This window comes from Serinus canaria, chromosome 1A (assembly GCF_022539315.1).
Source record: "Serinus canaria isolate serCan28SL12 chromosome 1A, serCan2020, whole genome shotgun sequence".
In the NCBI taxonomy this organism is placed as follows: Eukaryota; Metazoa; Chordata; class Aves; order Passeriformes; family Fringillidae; genus Serinus; species Serinus canaria.
This window is the reverse complement of record NC_066314.1, coordinates 7,481,409-7,499,457: the sequence shown is the minus strand read 5'-3', so window position 1 is coordinate 7,499,457 and position 18,049 is coordinate 7,481,409. Positions and strand designations below refer to the sequence as shown.

Below are 18,049 nucleotides of genomic sequence, written 5' to 3'. Positions count from 1 at the left end.
AAGTCCAAGCTCACTGTTCATCTTGATCTTGTTGATTTGAAAGATTTGCATTTCAGACCTTTCAGAAAACATTAAGTTATTCTTTCAATCATCTCATAGTGTCAACACATTGGTCCAATATTAAGGTACTCCTATATGCAAAACCTCCTAAACCTCTTCTCAGTTTACATACTCTGCATAAGTGATAACTTTCATCTTGGTTATAATAAAGACTGAAGCAACAATTTCCTAAGCCAAAAAATTTAACATTCTTAAACTAAAACACTGTTTCCTGTTCATAAAGTTGATTTGGGCTCAGAGCTTCTGTGGTTTGAGTGTGGAGGAGGTTGCACTGCACAAATTAAAGCAAATACATTTCCTTCCAAGTGGTGCTGTCAGAAAGTCACTTCTGCTAGACTGCAGTTTTCATGTAGAGGCGTTTGCAGTATCATAAATACCTGTTCTTCCTCCTCACGTCAAGAGCCCCTGAGACCTTGGGTTCCCTAATTTCCTTTTTGAGCACAGATTCCCTGACAGGGTTCACCAGAGTTTAGTTTTGTTTAAATTTGGTGCCTGGTGGGTTGAGTTCTTTCTTTTCTTTCTTTAGCCTTTGCTGCCTTCTGTTAAAAGTTGTCGAGCATTTGAAGGGCTCCGAGTAAAGGCTCAGTTTTGCCTTTTCTGCATAAAACAGCAACAATCTGAGTCCTATAGCCCCCAGGAGTGGATTCTCATGATTTCCCTCATGTATTCCTTTCTCCTTCTCAAAGCTACCTTTTATTCTTCCTCCTCTGGTGCACTGTGCAGTGTCACTCATTCTGAAGCTGGCTCAATTAGAGCTAGAGGAACTCATTCCTGGTGTTGTCAAAGCATCCTGGAGATCCCAAGAACTGCAATCTTGCAGAGATTTCCCCACCTGCTGGATTTTCTCCTTGTTCACCAAGTCAGCTAACTTTTAGCCCCAAAAGACAATAATATAACAGGATCAGGAAAAGGCCTTTATAACATCCATCTTCTGTTGAATGGATGTGATTTTGGTTAAGAGTTCATTTCTTTACATATTGAAATCATCCTACTGATTAGTTCAAGATGTTCCAGGTAATAGCAACACCTACAAGGACATTCCCCTGCTGAACCCCAAAAGAGCACACTACCTGCATTGCTCCAGTCTTACAGCCTGGGTGTGTTTAACTGCAGGGTTCAGGGATTTGGGAAAATTTCTCACCTTTTTGTTCTCTCCTTGTACCAAGGGTCTATAATCACACACCTTTGCCCCAATATCTGTTAGAGTGGCAGAGGGATAATTACAGCACAGGCAGCCACTGCACCTACACAGGGACTGCTCATAGCCCTGACCCTGCTACATTTTGTCCCCAGGACTGACCCACCAGGATCTTGCTGTTGCATTAGTGGTTTTGGTGAAATTGAAGGATCTCCACTGATTTTCACTGAATAACTTCTGAGTTACAGCCCCATAAATATCAGGGAAGCAGACCAAGTTATTATTTTGTACCATTTGAGTTCACAAATCCACTGGTACCAACCCTCTTGTGATCATATCTGTAGTTAAATAGACTAAAGGGGCTGTTTTCATAGATAATCCTTTGTTTATGTCTCACCAGGCTTCATATTTACTGCTTGAATCAGCCAAAAAGTACCCACAGAACCAGGAAACAACTCTCCTCATGACTCATATATAACTAGGTCCAAACTGTTCTTAAACTTCTCCTGCCCAGAGTTAACATATTTGTTAAAATAAATCACAACTGGAAGTGGATGAATTGAGGTACAGAACTCACATCTAAAATTATTTGGTTCCTAATGTCACGTTGTGTTTTAAAAATTTGTGAATTAGGCTAGACATTTCATAATTCTGGACATCTGTCTTTGACAAATAAATGTGGCATAGTCAAGCAAAACAGCCCTAGGAGAATATTAAAGATGTTACTACCTTTTTAAAAAGAGACTAGCATAACTAATTGAAAGAGTTAAGGCCATGTTTTCCACAAATACAAATGAACAAGCACCTAAAGATTATTAAGATGACAGCAAAGACTGTAATTTCATAAAGTTTTTCTTGTAGCTTGTATAATACATCTGAGCTCTGTGATTTCAATGATCCTCCACATGATTTACTCAAAAATGTAGATTTTGCCTCATTGTTCCTGTTGCTTGTGGGTTTTATTTGGTCATTCGACACTCTGTTTCCTGGATGATTTTTTCTGTAGTTTGGTTTGGTTCTAAGAGCTGAGAAATGCTGCAGATATTAAGCAGGGAAGGACTTTGAACTCTATTCCACCTGCTAATTCTCCATTGGATATTCAGCACAAACTTCATCTCAACATGTAGGAAGTGAGCAACAGAGACAACACCAAGGAGAAAGACTTTTCTCCTTTTGTGTACTATTTTTACCTCACAGACTGTTATTCCACTGAGCAAACTCAAGACAGGCAAAAGAAAATGCACTTTGCAGGCTCATCTTGGATCAGTTGGAATCCTCAATATCTTTAATGTGCTCATATTTTTACCACTTGGCTGGTGATGTTGTGTCTTGCAGACTGCTGTGGCAAATCCAGCAACATTTCTTCTACAGCCCGGCCATCCTGCTGTATAATAAAGTACCCTCAAAATCTGCACTTTACTAAAATAGATGCCATGATTATCTAAGAACAGCCTGCTGGGAACTTGCAGAGTTCAATGCTACATTTATATTCTCTGCAATAAAAGTGGCAGTCTGACTCCAGTTCAGCACTTTCCTCCCTACTCTCTGGACATTGACAGTGTCATTGTTGACATTATCAATGATTATCACCATCTACCTTCTCAGCATTTCAATCCTTCCTTGTACAAGGGTAGGTGATATTCCATTAATTGAGGTGTTGTCATTAAAAAAAAATGCTCAGAAGAATCTCTATCAATTTTCTCACACTGAGCTCAAAAACAACCCTTTGTACCAGTGGTTTTCACTCCTTATTGCTAAAACTTTCCTATGGTTGCAGAGTCTGCTGAAAATGTATTATCATTAGGACTGTGTTTCTCAAAAAAGTAGACAGGCATAGATATCATGGACCCATGAAGAATCACAGACCACAGGCTGAAAACTGAAATGTTACTGGTTTTGGGGAACAGCATTTAAAAAAAACCAAAACCAAACCAAAAATAAAACCAAACCTTTACCTTACAAGCAGACTTTGAGCTATCAGAACACACACCGAAAAACAGCATTTCAGAGGGATTTCTGGCTAATGCTTTGGAAGAACAGACGACTATATGGATTAAGTTTTTCTTCACCTAAATGCTTTTCTGCAGTGCTTTCTTCTACATTATCCTATTGAAGAGGGATTTTGCACTCTTGGCTCCCTAGGAATGCACCTCCAGCCAAAGGATTTACCCAATGCCTCTTTATCATTTCAAAAACCCCCATCAGCACTATTTATGATGAAGTGTATCAGTAGAAACATATCTCACTATGATCTAACACCCTTCCTGTCTTCTTAGCTCAGCTGGTAGCTCCCATCCTTTTCCCATCATCCTGGCAGCTACATCTCCACAGTGCCTGTGTCCTGACACAGAGCACAGCCTGATTTGGGATTGCTGGGTGGGATGTCCTACACATTTGTCCACTTGGTGCCCCCAAGACTGAGTTCAGTCCTCATTCTGTTTATTAGTGGAAAAAAAATGAGGCAGATTTCCCTTTCCATGTTAGTGTGATGTCTTCTCACATCACTTCTTGACAGCTTTTTTCAGGCTGTTAAAGCAGAATGATGAACTGTCATGAGAGGGTAAAACCCCACCACTTTGTTTGCCTGACTGAAGATTTGTGGCAGGCCTCCTGAAACCCCTCTGTGATATCAGCTCACACAGACAGCTTCCCTCAGCTCATGCAGGCACACAAAATGTTCACAAAGATGATACATGGGCTGTTGAACATCCTGATGAATGTGTAGCTCAGCTTCCAACACCTCACATCTGGCAGAGATTTTCCAGTGCCTCTAGTTAAATCCATGAGCTGCCTCTGTGTTTTTAAGCCAATAGAAATGTTCTTACCTCCTTTTTGGAGTACCAGAAACTACAAATAGTTCTGCTAATCTTAGGCTGGCCATAGTGACCCAAGGTCATTTTTCAAAGTGGCTTTGGGAAGGAGGAAGCTCCCAAGTGTAGCTGTTGGAAGGGTTGGACATCCTGCCTACGTAAGACCAGATGAATTTATCTCCTCCAGTTCAGGGAGTGACAGTGTCCCTGCTTTTTAAGCATTTTTTCTCGGTTAGGATGAACCTGTCTCCCTTGAGGTCTCTGCCTCTCTGCACTGATGACAGAGGGAGCTCTGTTGATACACATGGCTATCAACATTGATAGACCTTTGAATTATTAAGATTAAACAGGATTAAGTTCACCCATTTTGCTCATTTTTTTCACCTATGGTAAAATATACTGGAATGACTGAATTTACCTAACCTTTTTTTCTCACTAGAAGTTCGGAGGTATTAATTTTTTATCACTTTAAAATTTCAGATTTTTTTAGCACAAACTATAATGTATATTACCAGTGGAAATATTTTTATATAGTAGGGACTTTACCACATGCCTCAGTTGTTTTTATATCCGTTATTGCTGTGCCATTTTAATGCAATTTTTCTGCAGACTCCCGTGTTATTAACCTGCATTCATCATTTATATCCCTCTCCTGAGGCTTGTTGTAAGACTCTATAGAAAAAGATAAACAAATTACAGATACAGGAATTAATTGTTGCCTGACTGGAGCACCCCTCCCAAGAAACTTTAGGAACACTGCTTGGAATGAAGCAGCCCATAGACTACTCTGATGGGAATAGTAGGAAGAAGGTTGAATACAACTGGACTAAATCTTATAAAGGGAAACACACAGATTAGGGCGGATATGAGAAAATGGAAGGCAGTGAAAGTGAACAAAATTAGTGCAGGCCTCCAAGGAATGAGGCTCTGCAAATCAGACATTAAACACTCCTCCCAGCTGGGTTTGCTCCCCGTTGCACACACAGCCTTTTCTATAAGTCATGCCACCTCTGATGAGCTCATTACACAGCTCAGCCTCTTCTTTCTGCTTAGGTCCCTGCCCACTGAGGTTCAGGGATAGGAATCCCTGTTCCCTCATAAGGGAGAGGAGACAGAGTGGCTCAACTCTTCCTGCAGATCCTGGGTGTCCCCTGGTCCCAGCCCCATCTCCAACCCAGGACAGCTGCCCAAGGCTTGCCAGCACAGCCCTGGAGGAGGGCAAGGGGAGTGTGGGGAAAAGAAAGAAGGACCACAGGGCTGAGAAGGAAGACATTGTTAAAAAAAACAATAGAGAGAAGAAGAAGGGACATGAGGATGAAGTGAGTTCAGAGGAACTTGAGGGCACATCAAAGAGACTGTGCCTTTTCAAGAAGCATATGGTGCCTTGAACCTCAGGGGAGCTGTGTCGTGCTAGAGTGGGTAATGACAAAGAGTAGCAGACTGTCCCTTTCCCTGAAGATCATGTGGTTGAAACACATAAAATACATCAGAGGAGAGATGGGTGGCTGGCCCAGTGTCCAAGAGGAGCTCTGCACTGGAGCCACTGGGAGCAGGCAGGCAAAGCCCAGCCAGGTGTGCCAGCAGCGCTGCCCTCGAGCACGGGCAAAACCCAGGCACAGAAAACTGCCATGAGGCAGAGGGTATGAAAAGGGCAAGGGAAGGGTGCAAAGTTTGGCTCCAGTAAGCTTGGCTAGCCTGACCTCAAGTGTACACAGAGCCCATGAGAGAGGGAGAGCATGACTGAGTTCTTTGCTTGGAGCAAAAACAGAGGCTGTGAAAGAAACGGGAAAGAGGCAGGCAGATACAAAAGAGAAGAAAGCTGGGGAAGAAAGGAAAAGAACATGAAAACACTATCCTCAAAACAAGGCAGATATGCCAACCATATTAATTCCCAGTACAAATGCCCTTCCTCCACTGCAGCTCAATGAGGGACCTGACCACAGTTAAATTTACATTGCGTGTTTTCAATAATAGTAATAATGACAACAAAAAAACCAAAGCTCAAAATTAAAAGTCAAAGGCTCAGCTTAATTCTGAAAGAGGAACAGAAGGAACAGCTTTGCATGGAGGTGAATGTGTTTTTCTCTGACTACAGAAGAGTTTTGTGGGTGGTTTTAAGAAGTTTCAGTGGTGGAGCTGATAGTTCTAAGAAACAATCTCCTATGTTATATTCTGCAGATATTTTTTAGCCACAGCTGTCAATCATACTGCTTTTCAAAGAAGGGAAATGTCAGTATCTCTGCTCTGTAGAGGCAACCCAGAGATGAGAGACAGATTGCCCAGAATCAGTCAGTACAGTATCTGCAAGACAGCCAGTACCAATAAGAACCCCACCAACAGGGTCCCAGCCTGGCCCACACCTCCTCTGTGTCCCCTCTGTGAGTGCTGGGAGAGGTTAGTGTTGATGTGCTGAAAAAGTCCTGCACCTCACTCAAAACCACAGAGTATATTCCCATTTGCCTTTGCTGCTGTGTGGCCAAAGGAGAGTGGTGATTTCCATGCCATTGTGGGGCTCTCTGCTGGAAATACACACTGGAATTACTGAATGCAGGGGTGGGAGTCAGATTTTTGGGCTTCATTATAGTCACTCAGTGTATGACTGGGAGGAAGCAATTAATGTTTTGGGCAATGATCTCCAAAGTCTAAAACAGACACCTCTGTTTAATTTTTGTGCTGCAGAAAGAAAATAAATCTACACATAACAGCAGCAGCAATAGCTGGAAATTAGGGAGATGTTTTCTCCACTTGTGGAAGCATGACCTGCTCAGATGCTCTTGCACCTTCTCCTGCAGCATCTGGTGCTGGCCTCTCTCTGACACAAAATGCTGGGCTAGATTGGACTTGGGTGCAGTCCAGCCTGAAAATATCTGTGTTCCTAAAGAAGTTGTGAAGTTTTCTCACATTCTGTTCCTCAATCTGTATAGAAAAGCCCAAATAAAGCATACTCTTCTCCTTTGAGAAATCTCACATTACATACTTTCTTATATTCTGAAGAAAATTCTTTTCAATGCTCTCTTCAAAGCACTTGTTCTCCTGACAGGGGTTTTGTAGTGAGCTTATCAAGGCTCTGTTTTCCCAGTGGAGGACCACAGCTCATTACTACAGTCACAGAGTTTTTGCATAATGGTTCTTAAAACACCTTGCCATCCTCAAAACTGTCTGGTTGGTTCATTCTTGAAATGACCACCTAAAATAACAGTATGGGCAGAGATCCTCTGTTTGCTTTGCAGTTTTTAGTATGAGATCATTTAGCTCCTTTCATGCTTCAAATTTGCAGTTTGGTAAACTGAAAATAAAAGAATAAGAAGATGAAAATACGGCTTTTTAATCTGAATTTCATCATGTCATGGAAAATTATTTCTTTTTGTGCTAGAAGCAGAGGATAGATGAAGAACAGGTATTTGTTTAAAAACATGAGAGACCAAACTGGTGCATGGATGAAATTGTTCATTTTTCATTATCTCCTAAATTCAGATCAGTGCTCTTTTCATATAGATTTTACTATTACAAAAGGGATTGTGACTTCTATTACATGCACCTTCCTTCACAGGAGAAAAACGTCCATGTTCCTTGATGGATGCCATTTCAAAACCTATGTGATGAATGTGGAAAACCCAGGACAGTGGCAAAGTCCAGTATCTGAAACACAACATCTACAGGGGTAATAGTAAGAGATGTGGCTGCTTTTCCTTGAGGGCCAGACACAGAGGTGATGCTCAGTATAAGAAACTGGTAGATAATGGATCCGACCTTGCAGACCACTGTGAGCAGCCTGGGATTTCAGACAATTCTGTGGGAGTGATGAGGGAAAATTCAAATCCATGTGACAACAACTTTAGGCAGAAAAACCCCAACCCTTTAAGAGGACCCTTAATGTTATGGATTTCCAGAAGCTGGGAAATTTATTAGGAAAAAAAATTGCTAAATGTATTTTGTGTCATTCCATGCCATTAAGGAATTGTGAAACATATAAAGGAAGGTGACAGAGGAAAACAACCAAACCTCTAAATCCAAGTAATGAGACAAAACAGAGAGAGCAATCAGCCAGATTCATCATCTTCATTTCATCCAATTTACACCCACTGTAGAGTGGACCCCTGTAGGAAAAGAAAGACCAGCCAGTTATTGCCCAGTCATGTTGGGTATTACAGTCCCTCCCCACAGACCACTAGTGGCCCATACATTGATTTTGCAATCAGGCCAAAAGCAACATCCTTAACACCACACTGGATTATTGCCCTGACTCTGACTCAGGGAACATTTTCTCCAGCTCTTGTGTTTTCCTTGGAGACCTTTCCATCTAAACATTGACCAAGCTCAACCTGCTTTAGCTTTTGAAATATGACAAGGTAATAAATCAGAGCCACAAGCAAGCAGGCAGCTGTGCTATTGCAGTTGGAGGGAAGGCTGCCATACAGTGCCAGGACAGGTTCCCATTTCACACCGCCAGCAGCACTGTGTCCAAACCATACCCAAAGGTCAACAGGATCCCTCCTGTGATCCCACACTCCAGGGGAGGGTGGGGAAGGGATACAGGTAGCCAGGCCATGGTTTCAGTGATTTTCAAAACTAACCTTGATGCCACAGACTTGTTAAACCTGCCATAGGATTCTTTAGATACCACTCTTCACAGGTAAGCCCTTGCCTCAGGTTAGAAACCTGTCCTCTGCCCTGGGATGCTCCAGGCTGGAGGGAGGAGAGCAGTAAATCCTGGAGTGCAACAGCACTGCACCACTGGCAAACCTCTGGTCAGTGGGCACGCCCCAGGATATAAATGTTAGGTGTTAGGGAGGAATTCTCTACTTGAGGGTGGTGAGGCCCTGGCACGGGTCACCCAGAGAATCTGTGGACACCCCATCCCTGGAAGTGTTCAAGGCAAGGTTGGATGAGGCTCTGAGCAACCTGATCTAGTGAAAGGTGCCCTTGTCCATGGCAGGGCATGGGAACCAGATGAGCTTTAAAGTCCATTTCAACCAAGGTCTTTCTATGATTCCATGAAACTGTCCCCACATCCTGTTCCAAGATGCTGCAGCAGGTCCATCTCCTGCCCACCACAGCAGCCTTTCCCACATAAACCCTGTGCTCCTTCCCACACTCCTCATTTCCATTACAGTGCTTTTCAGGAAAAAGAAATTGCACATTTGGTGCTCAACACTGGAGGAACCATTGGGAGACTTCCAGATGAGTGTAGGGAATTTTTATCCAGCACATGAGTATCAGACAGTGGAGCTCTGCTCCACAGCTGCCTCACTGCCAGACTCCTCACGGCAGGGCTGGCAGAGCCCAGCTTCCTGCTGGAAGGAGGAATCCTCCTCCAGGCACTTGCAGCCAGCTTACAGCTGCTGCAGCACTTTTCAGGGAAATCTGTCCCTCTACTGCCAGCACCACTTTGTGCACAATAGCAGGTGTGACAAATTTGCTTCAGATGACCTCTGGGAAGGCAAAAGCGCTGCCTTGAAAGTGTGTCAGTGATACCACTTAGCACATTTTCTACTTCAAAGTGTTCTACCAACATTAATGAAGCGAGCTTAAAAATAAGAGCTGAAAACACCCTAATAACATGAAAACACTGCCCTGGAACAAGTATATAAGCAAGAAGGCAACAAAGCCATTATAAAATGAGGACATTATTATTTTTTTTTCTTTAATGAGCTTTCTTTACCCAATCTAATTTAGAAATAGCTCATCTGTTTAGCTGAAACCCTCCAGTCATTTTCTGAGAGCACTGTGAGGTGGAATATAGCAACTAGGGATGTAAAATTTCAGTTCTGTGACCCTGGTAGCCTGGGAGAATATAGTATTCTATTTAAGAAGATCTTAAATTACTTCACTTATCACTCCAGACTATTTTAAGATATATGTAAATGTATGGTACAGAGTCCCTCAAAGAAACAGCCAGCCCCCATTTTGAAGCTCTGAGACTGAGGGACTCAGCTGAGATTTGACCAGGAGCTGTACACAGTCACAGGTGTGGTTTTGCTCTGAAAGCATCATCAGGACACATGTAACTGTGAATAGATCAGAGAGGTTTGAACAAAGCAAGCAAAAATTGCCAAATCCAGGCTTCTCATAAGTTAGTCTCCCATTGCTTTTAATAGGGTTAGGATTTTGCCTGCTGGACTGAATTCCCAGCTCTACACTGAATTCACTGTAGCAGAAATCCCTTAATCTCTCTGTGCATCCTTCTCTCTGTGCTCTTTCCTATCTCCTCATCTGTGGATAAAGATGATACTAAAGTCTGCCTCTCTGGGTATTATGAGAACTAATTAACTGAGCTTTCAGGAAAATTTCAGCAGCAAAGGCAAATTTCTCCTCTGGAGATAAAACGCATGCACACACACAGATAGATACAGACATTTCTGCGTATTGATAGATATACACATATAATCTGGTATATATATTATACCTATCACCTGCCAGACCTTTCTTAATGTCAAGGCTCCTCTTTTCTCTGCCTTGTCTTCCTTTTGCAGTCCCACTATTTTTAAATGCTGTACATTATTCAAAGTCAGTGTGGAGACGTCAGGCAGGTAGTTATTACAAAAGAAAAAAAAATAAAAAGAAAGAAAAAAAAAAAAGCCTTTGCCTTCTCCTTATTTAATAGCATTTTTGTTCTGCAACCATTGTTCCTGCCAGTCAGAAAAACTGCTTGGTTTTTAATGAAAAATCCTAACAGCAACAAATTGCAACCCTCCCTTTCAACACAGACATGCCCTTTGAATTTAATTATGCCTCAGGCAATGCATTATAACGAGCGTGTGATAAGTGACACCACAAATCTTCCAACAAACATAGCAGATATCCCCCACTGGGCAAAAATAGCTGAGTAGCAGATTGCCAGGTTTGGTTGGAACTCACTCAGGGCTGGAATGTGCCCGAGTTCCCCCAGCCGGGCTGGTCCCAGCTCGGTCCCGGTGATGCTGGGAGAGTGGAGCGCTCCCTGTGCAGCCCTGCATCCCCTGCATCCCGGCTCCAGGAGAACTCCAACTCCAGGGAGGGCTGCAGGACTCTGCCCCGGCAGGGACAGTCCTGGAGAGGTGATTCAGAGTCCCCAGCAGGAACCCAGGAGAGCCGGGGACAAAGGAAGTGGAGGAGTTTGGGAGGTTTCCTTTCCTCCCGGAATAATTCCTCACAAGCTGTGTCAACTATCCACAGTTAAACAAATACTTGAGATATCTATCACCATTTCCTATCTGGAGGGAGAGGCAGCACCGATTACCTTTGGTTCTGTTGTCTTGGGAGCTGCCACAGCCAGCGAGAGGAGACTGACTGGGATTTTTCTGATTGTTCGCAGAAGAAAACTTCCTGTGAAAACAAACACCCACAGCCCTGCCTGTAATGCAACACCAGGGTCAAACTCTGTCCTTTTGTATCCTTCTGGATGCTAACTTGGGATAATGCAATGCCCCTGTGTTATTTAGATCTTCTGGGGTGGCCAGTGACTCCCGAGAGGCAGCAGACCATAGAATCATAGGACCACTAAGGCTGGAAAAGATCTCCAAGATCATCAAGCCTAACCTTTGACCAATTGCCACCACTCCCATAAGCCATATCACAAACAGACATGTCTGCTCAGTTTTTGGCAATCGCTGGCAATGCTGTTGGTGCATAATGGTTGGATCTACTTATTATTGGGATGCAAAGTATTCATTGCACAGGGAGACAAGTCACAGACACCTCCTGACTGCTGGTGGGCAAATATCAAGATAAGCTCTATTTAACCTCAAAAGCCATATGTATTTAAACATAAAATGAAGAAATTCCAATCCTGCCAGAGGGTTTTGTTATTTCAAGGTAGCTGCATTGGACATGGTCTCTGTCTTCCATTTCCTTTCCTGACAGTACAGGTGCCTTGGCTTACTGATATTTTAAGAGAAGCAAGTTTTTATTTTTATACCAGATATAGCTGCTCTGGGTCTGAAGACCCTCTTGCTCTTGTCAGGGAGCTGTTTCCCTGCTGTGGTACAGCTCTCTCGTGAGCTTCTGCAACAGCTGTTTTCATTGAAGTCTTAAAGATGAAAGACAGAGCTTTTAAAAAGAAAGGGCTGAGATTCACAATCAAGTTATTGCAGTTTAATGTGTTTCTGTGTGGCAGCTGAGCCACAGCAGCCAGCTGGGTTCACACCCTCAGCTTCAGAAAATACAGGATTTAAACTACACATCACCATGGCCTGAGTATGACTCTGGTCAGAAATCCACAATAAATCATTCAATTTCTTGAGCACAACAACACCATCATGTAACTGAGTTCTCCAGATATTTAAATGATGAATTCTTCCTTTCACCGCTAACTTGCCCTGCAACCATGGGCAATAGCACCTCCTTAGCTTCCAGACTTCAAGTGTAAAATGAATATGAGGAGTGCTTACACAAAAAGGTACTGTAAGAACAAAAATGAGAATCTGTGAGGTACTGAGATATTCTGGATACCTGGCCTAAGGGTCATTTTAAACACCCCATTCTGCTAAGAGGAATCGGAGTAGCAGTGCTATTGTCACCCCCAGTGTTTCTTTTAGTCACCCCCAGTGCTCCTCGTTATTTATGCAGCTGTGGAGCTGAAAAATGACTTAGAGTCCTGCCTTTTTTCTGCAGTAAACAGAAGCCAACAGGACTGCACTGCTCTACAGGAGCCGAGGAGCTGCCTTGCTTTGTTGCATGTTTCAATGTGAACCTGTGAGTCACAGTTCTTGTACCAAAATATTTCCAAGTATATCTCCTTTCAAAGACAAAATTTTAGGAGCTGCTGTCATGTGTCACACATAAACAATGTGAAGCACAACATCAAACACTTGGAAAGTGTGCAAGTACACCGAAAGGAAGGAGGGTGATTTACTGAGCTTGAGTTGAACATAACTGCGTGAGTTTTACACCTAGAGGACTCGGGTTGCTGTAACTGTTACCTGTGAATAAAGCTTCCCTCTGGCAAGTGATAATTAATTCTTAGATTTTAGAAGTTTCTGAATTTCAGAGACCCCTGAGCACATTTGTATGAAGATTAGACATTGTTTCTTTTCTCCTTTTCTCTTTGAAGTCTTTTCTTCAAAGATTGCAGCTCGCTGTTCAGACTGCATAAATCCTCTCTTGACAGAGCCGGCTTTTCTCTGCACTCGCAGAGCTTTGAGTCTGACTCTGCTCTCCCTTACTCTGCTCTGTGCCCCATCAAAGAACAGAGAGATTGTCAGCACCACATCCCTGCCAGTGGGGAGGAGAATCAAACCCTTTGCCAAGTACATCAAGTGAATTGCTCACCCCCCCGTGGGGAAAATTTACCACCTAACAATGCAGTAATTGATATTGATGGTGTGTGTTGTTCACATTTCAATTTTTTAGAAACTTGTTTTCAGGATTGTGAGAAGCCAGGTTACAGTGATCAAAGGTCGAAGCCTTTATTTCCCTGTAAAACAACTTCCCTGGGGCTATGCCTGATGTGAGAAGAAATTTGTGGTTTTGGAGCGAGATTTATACAAGGCACGTACTTAAACTAAAAAAAGACCAAAGATACTAAATTACAGGAGTGAGATTTTCTTCTTATTTACACACCTATGAATTGTAAGCCACTGTTCAGATGCTGAAGAAATGAGCTCATCCACGTTTTTATTTGGAGTAGTAAGTGCTGGGTCCATAGCATTGCAGCTGAATTCTTAATGTTCACACCTTAGATGAACTTCTTACATCTCTCTTCTCAAGCTGTGCTTCTCTGACCTTGTCATGAAACAATATTTTGCTGCTTCTTTTCTAATGAAAAAAAAAAAGAAGAAGTATTAGCTTGTCTTTTCTCTCTTGCTGAAATAATTTTGGGAAGGGAAAATGGAAGAACAAAATAAGAAAAGGGAAAGAAAACGCAAATATTCATATAATCCAGGAATTCCTTTTTTTTACAGCTTGGGATAAATAACCCCCGTTATTGAGAAATTAGAAAACCAAACCTTTATAATTCACAGAATGCTCTAGCTGTGTGCATAGCTGAATTTCAGGGTCTTGGTGTTAAATAGTACAAATCTTCAAATATTCCTACTGCTGCCTCTTCTCTCAGCTGCCCTCCCCTCAGTGACCACTGCTGATAACCTGTGTGTGAGTTAGGGAGTGACTTCTTCACTGCTGAGGTGAATAAAAGTTTTATCACCCAGTCGAATTCTTGTACATTAAGTTTTTACTCAATGTGATCATGGTGGTGACCCATGACAAGCAATGGGATAAGAGGAAACAATGCTCTACAGTCTGGCCAAATTCACACCTTTCCATGTGGTAACATCATGGTTTTAGTCAGATCACTGCAAGTCATGGCAGAAGCCTTCACACTGAAAATACATGGCTCTATATTCAGTGATACAGATTACATTTAATTTTCACCCTGCCTTGCTTATTAGCAAGTACCTTAAAAATACCCCAAATTCTCACAGGCATTGGAAAGTACCAGAGTAGTGAAGTGTCTTGCCCAAGACATCTGGACAACGACAGAAGAGAGTAGAGTACTCTCTGGAGCAGAGCCTGGAGCACACACACACCCCATCTTCAAACCACTCTTTGTGTTACTTTGCTTCCCAGTTTAGTGTCCCAACTGCTCTCGTCATGCACAGCCCTCTTAAGCACTCTTGACTTTTCTCTCATATAATTTCACAGAAATTTCCTTTTGTAGCCTGACAAAGGAGATATTTCTAACACTTGTTATGAGTCTTTTTTTTCCCCCAGTAAAAAAATTCAATGCACAGACCTGAAATTTTGGGTCACTTCTTGAACCTGACCGTCTGAGCCCCACAAGGCTCCTTCTCCTACCTTGAATATTCCCAGCACAGCCCCGTGGTGGCCCAACGTGCCGGATACACAAGTGCAACTGCACCAGGAGATCTCTCTCCAGGGGCCACAGGCCAGATGACAAGGAGCCAGGGAAGGAGGTTCACAGCTGAATGTCTTTGCCCAAGGGAAAGCAGACCAAAGAATACAAAATGTCGGCAGAGGGCACGTTGCCCTTGATTGAGCCCCTGCTGGCTGGAAACCCAGAATTAACAACAGCAACAACAACAAGAAAATTGGTGAGGCTTGCCAGCTGGGGAGAGACATCTGGCTAGTGATCAGAGGGGCATGTGAGTCAATTAATCCATCTCCGAGCTGGATTAGCACATTGAAACATGCTTCCCTTCACTGCTGCAGAGGGACCTGTTGAATGAGCTGTAAAGATGAATGGAACCAAAGAAATTTCATTTAGATGAAGAAAAATGGCTCTGAAGTAGTGAGTAGGTGGTTTTTACATGCCTTATGTGCTGCAAGAATTAAGCACAACTCAGAGAATTTAGGGCATGAAACAGCCATTTGGATACAAAAGCTCTTGCATTTCAGATCTCATTGATTTAAAATTTGTATCTAGATATCTGCCAATTTATTTCTCATGTTTATATCATATCCAGGAAAAAAGATACTACAGCTTAGGAAAAAATAACTCTTTCAGTCCATTCTTTCACAACTGTGGTAGATCAAATTACTGCTGCCACAGAAGCTTTTCCTGGGCTCTTTTGCTACTAAATGGAATGGCAGGACTGTTGCTCAAGGGTACCCTGCTGCATTTAGATCTGGAGAGACTGAGACTCAGTCTCCACCTTCTCTGTCATTGCAGATCAATGGGACGTGGTCTTCTTAAATACTTTTCAGGTTGTCAGAGACAGGACCTGAAGGGATGACTTTGGTCACTGAGTTGAGTTCTGGCTGTCATGAACCATCAGGTCATATTATCCCTTCTTTAGAATTCTTCAGCTCCCTCCTAAATTTTGCTTTTCTTGACTGTTATTCCTGCAGTCAGAAAGCTTTTCCAAAACTTCATTCCTCTGCTGTTTAGAAACTTCTTTATAATTTCCACTGTCTGTTTATTCAGGACCAGGTTACAGTCATTTGTTCTAATTCCAGAAATGTCTTTTACTCTCCTCCCTTTTGAGTACTCAGACCCCTGAGGGGTCTATGGATAGCTGTCCAAAATTTCAGTTTTCCTTTCACTAAGCTAAACATGTGAAGCCACGTTTGCTCTCCCCTAAAACAGCCTCATCAGTCCCCTGTGTTTTGTAGGAGTTTTTCTCTGTACCTACACCTACTTCAATTATTATTTTCACAATACTTCATGGATTGTATACAAATTTCAGATTATATCCTATGCAATGGCAGCAACACCACCTGGCAGCTGCAGAAAATACCCTTTTTGTCTGTGCTCTGGAAGTTGTATTCACTGACTGGGGAGCTTTCAACTTTAGGAAAGTATAAGGAATTTCAGTTAACACCTGGAAGTTTATACTTGAGACCTCTAGGAAGAGGCACATGAGTTTTCTCAATCTTGATGCAGCTATTAGCAAAGCAAATTGAGGGCTAGGATGCATCAAGGAAGATTTCTCCAGCAGAAGTGGTGAGAACTTTTTGTATTACTAATGAGCTAAACAGTGCCAGTGAAAAGACATTGACAATATAATCCTGATTGCCCATAGTGAGAAATTGCTTGAATGATCCCTGGAGTTCCTTTGGGATGTGGCATTGTTCTGAATAATTCATTGACATGACTTAGCACATAGTGGGGACCATTTTTTTCAGCAGATACATTTACAGCATGGGTTCCCTTTTCCAGAGGCTGCAGAGGAGAGCTGGATGAGTGCCCACCACTGTGGCTTAACCATCTCATTGCCTCAGGATGGTCCCACAGAGGTTTGATTTGTGGGACCAGACATAGCCACACACATGGGGGTGCAGCACCTCATGTCAAGGACTGTGCACAGTTCTGTTCATCTGTACTGGCAGCAGAGGAGCTCAGAGATTGCAGCTACAGCTCCTAAACAGTGACAGACACCAGAATATGATTGTGTCATTTAATGGCTAAAAGTCTCCAGCCACAGAGTTTTGTCCACTATAACTCTCCCACACAACTCCTGGGAAGAGGCTGGAGACCATCCTAGCCCCAGCAGCATTCACATCAGATATTTGGGATGGGACCTTCCAGTTCTGGAGCTCCAGAGATTTTCTCTGTAATGGCACAGCACAGCTGTGTCAGACAGCATCCAGATCAGAATGGTCCATGACCCATCCTATTTGCTAAGATCATTTCAGCCAAACTGGCTCAGATATATTGAAGAACTACCTTGGTGATCAAAAGAATCCAGAATTAACTCTATGAGAGCAGGAAAAACCGATTTTGAATGCTTTTGAAAAATCTCCTTTTTACTCAAAGAGAGCTTTATGTACAGAAACTGTCCACAGCCCCTGGGAATTTGGTTCTCAATTCCTTTAACTGGAGCATGTAAAATAATTTCAGCTGTCACGTCATGTCTGAGAGACCGTGAGCTTTGACACAATATGTGTCAAATATGCCTTCAAACGAATGCAGCACTTCTCTGGGAGTTAATGACAATTGCTGAGCGTGATTTCCTTCTGAATAAATATGAAAACTCCACAGACACCAGTCAAAAAAAATTAACTCTCCTTGAAGACATTTCATAAGAAATGCCTTCTTTCCTCTGTCTCTGTTACCTCTCTCCTCTCTCATGGAAAATGCCAAAGTGGATAAGTTCAGGACTTACCTCTCTGAAAAGCAAGGGGCCTAGAGGAATGAAAGCTAAAATCCACAAATAACTGTACATAACTAGAGTTGTATGAAGTTGACAGACATCTTGTCCCTATTGCTGCTGTGTAACTCAGTGTCCAGTACTGGCTAGTGACTGCTGTCCAACAGGCAGTCCCAGAAATAAAGAGGGAAGAACTCCCTCCTGGCACGTGTATGAAGCCTATTGCAGGGAGCATGTCACCTCTTTAGGTGCTTACACTGCTTACACTTACATATTGCTTACACATACACCCTGCTTACACTTACACATTGCTTAAAATGCAGTATTTGTCAGACATTCAGTTATCTCCTCGGAGGAACCAGGAAGGAGAGGAAAACCACTTCCCCCCCTTTTCTCTTTAAACACGGTGAAAAGACTCAGACCTGGTCCCCAGCTCAGGACCTGTTCAGATCAGAGATCCCTTCTTTGTTAGGGGACCACCAACAGTTCATTTAAAAGGAAATTTAATTTAA

At 42.6% G+C, this 18,049-nt stretch overlaps 1 protein-coding gene across 2 annotated transcripts in view; it reads left to right on the top strand.

The window, feature by feature from the left end:
- GRM3 (glutamate metabotropic receptor 3) overlaps nt 1-18,049 on the top strand; it is a 102,355-nt gene that overhangs the window by 18,510 nt on the left and 65,796 nt on the right. The gene's annotated exons all lie outside the window — the stretch shown is intronic.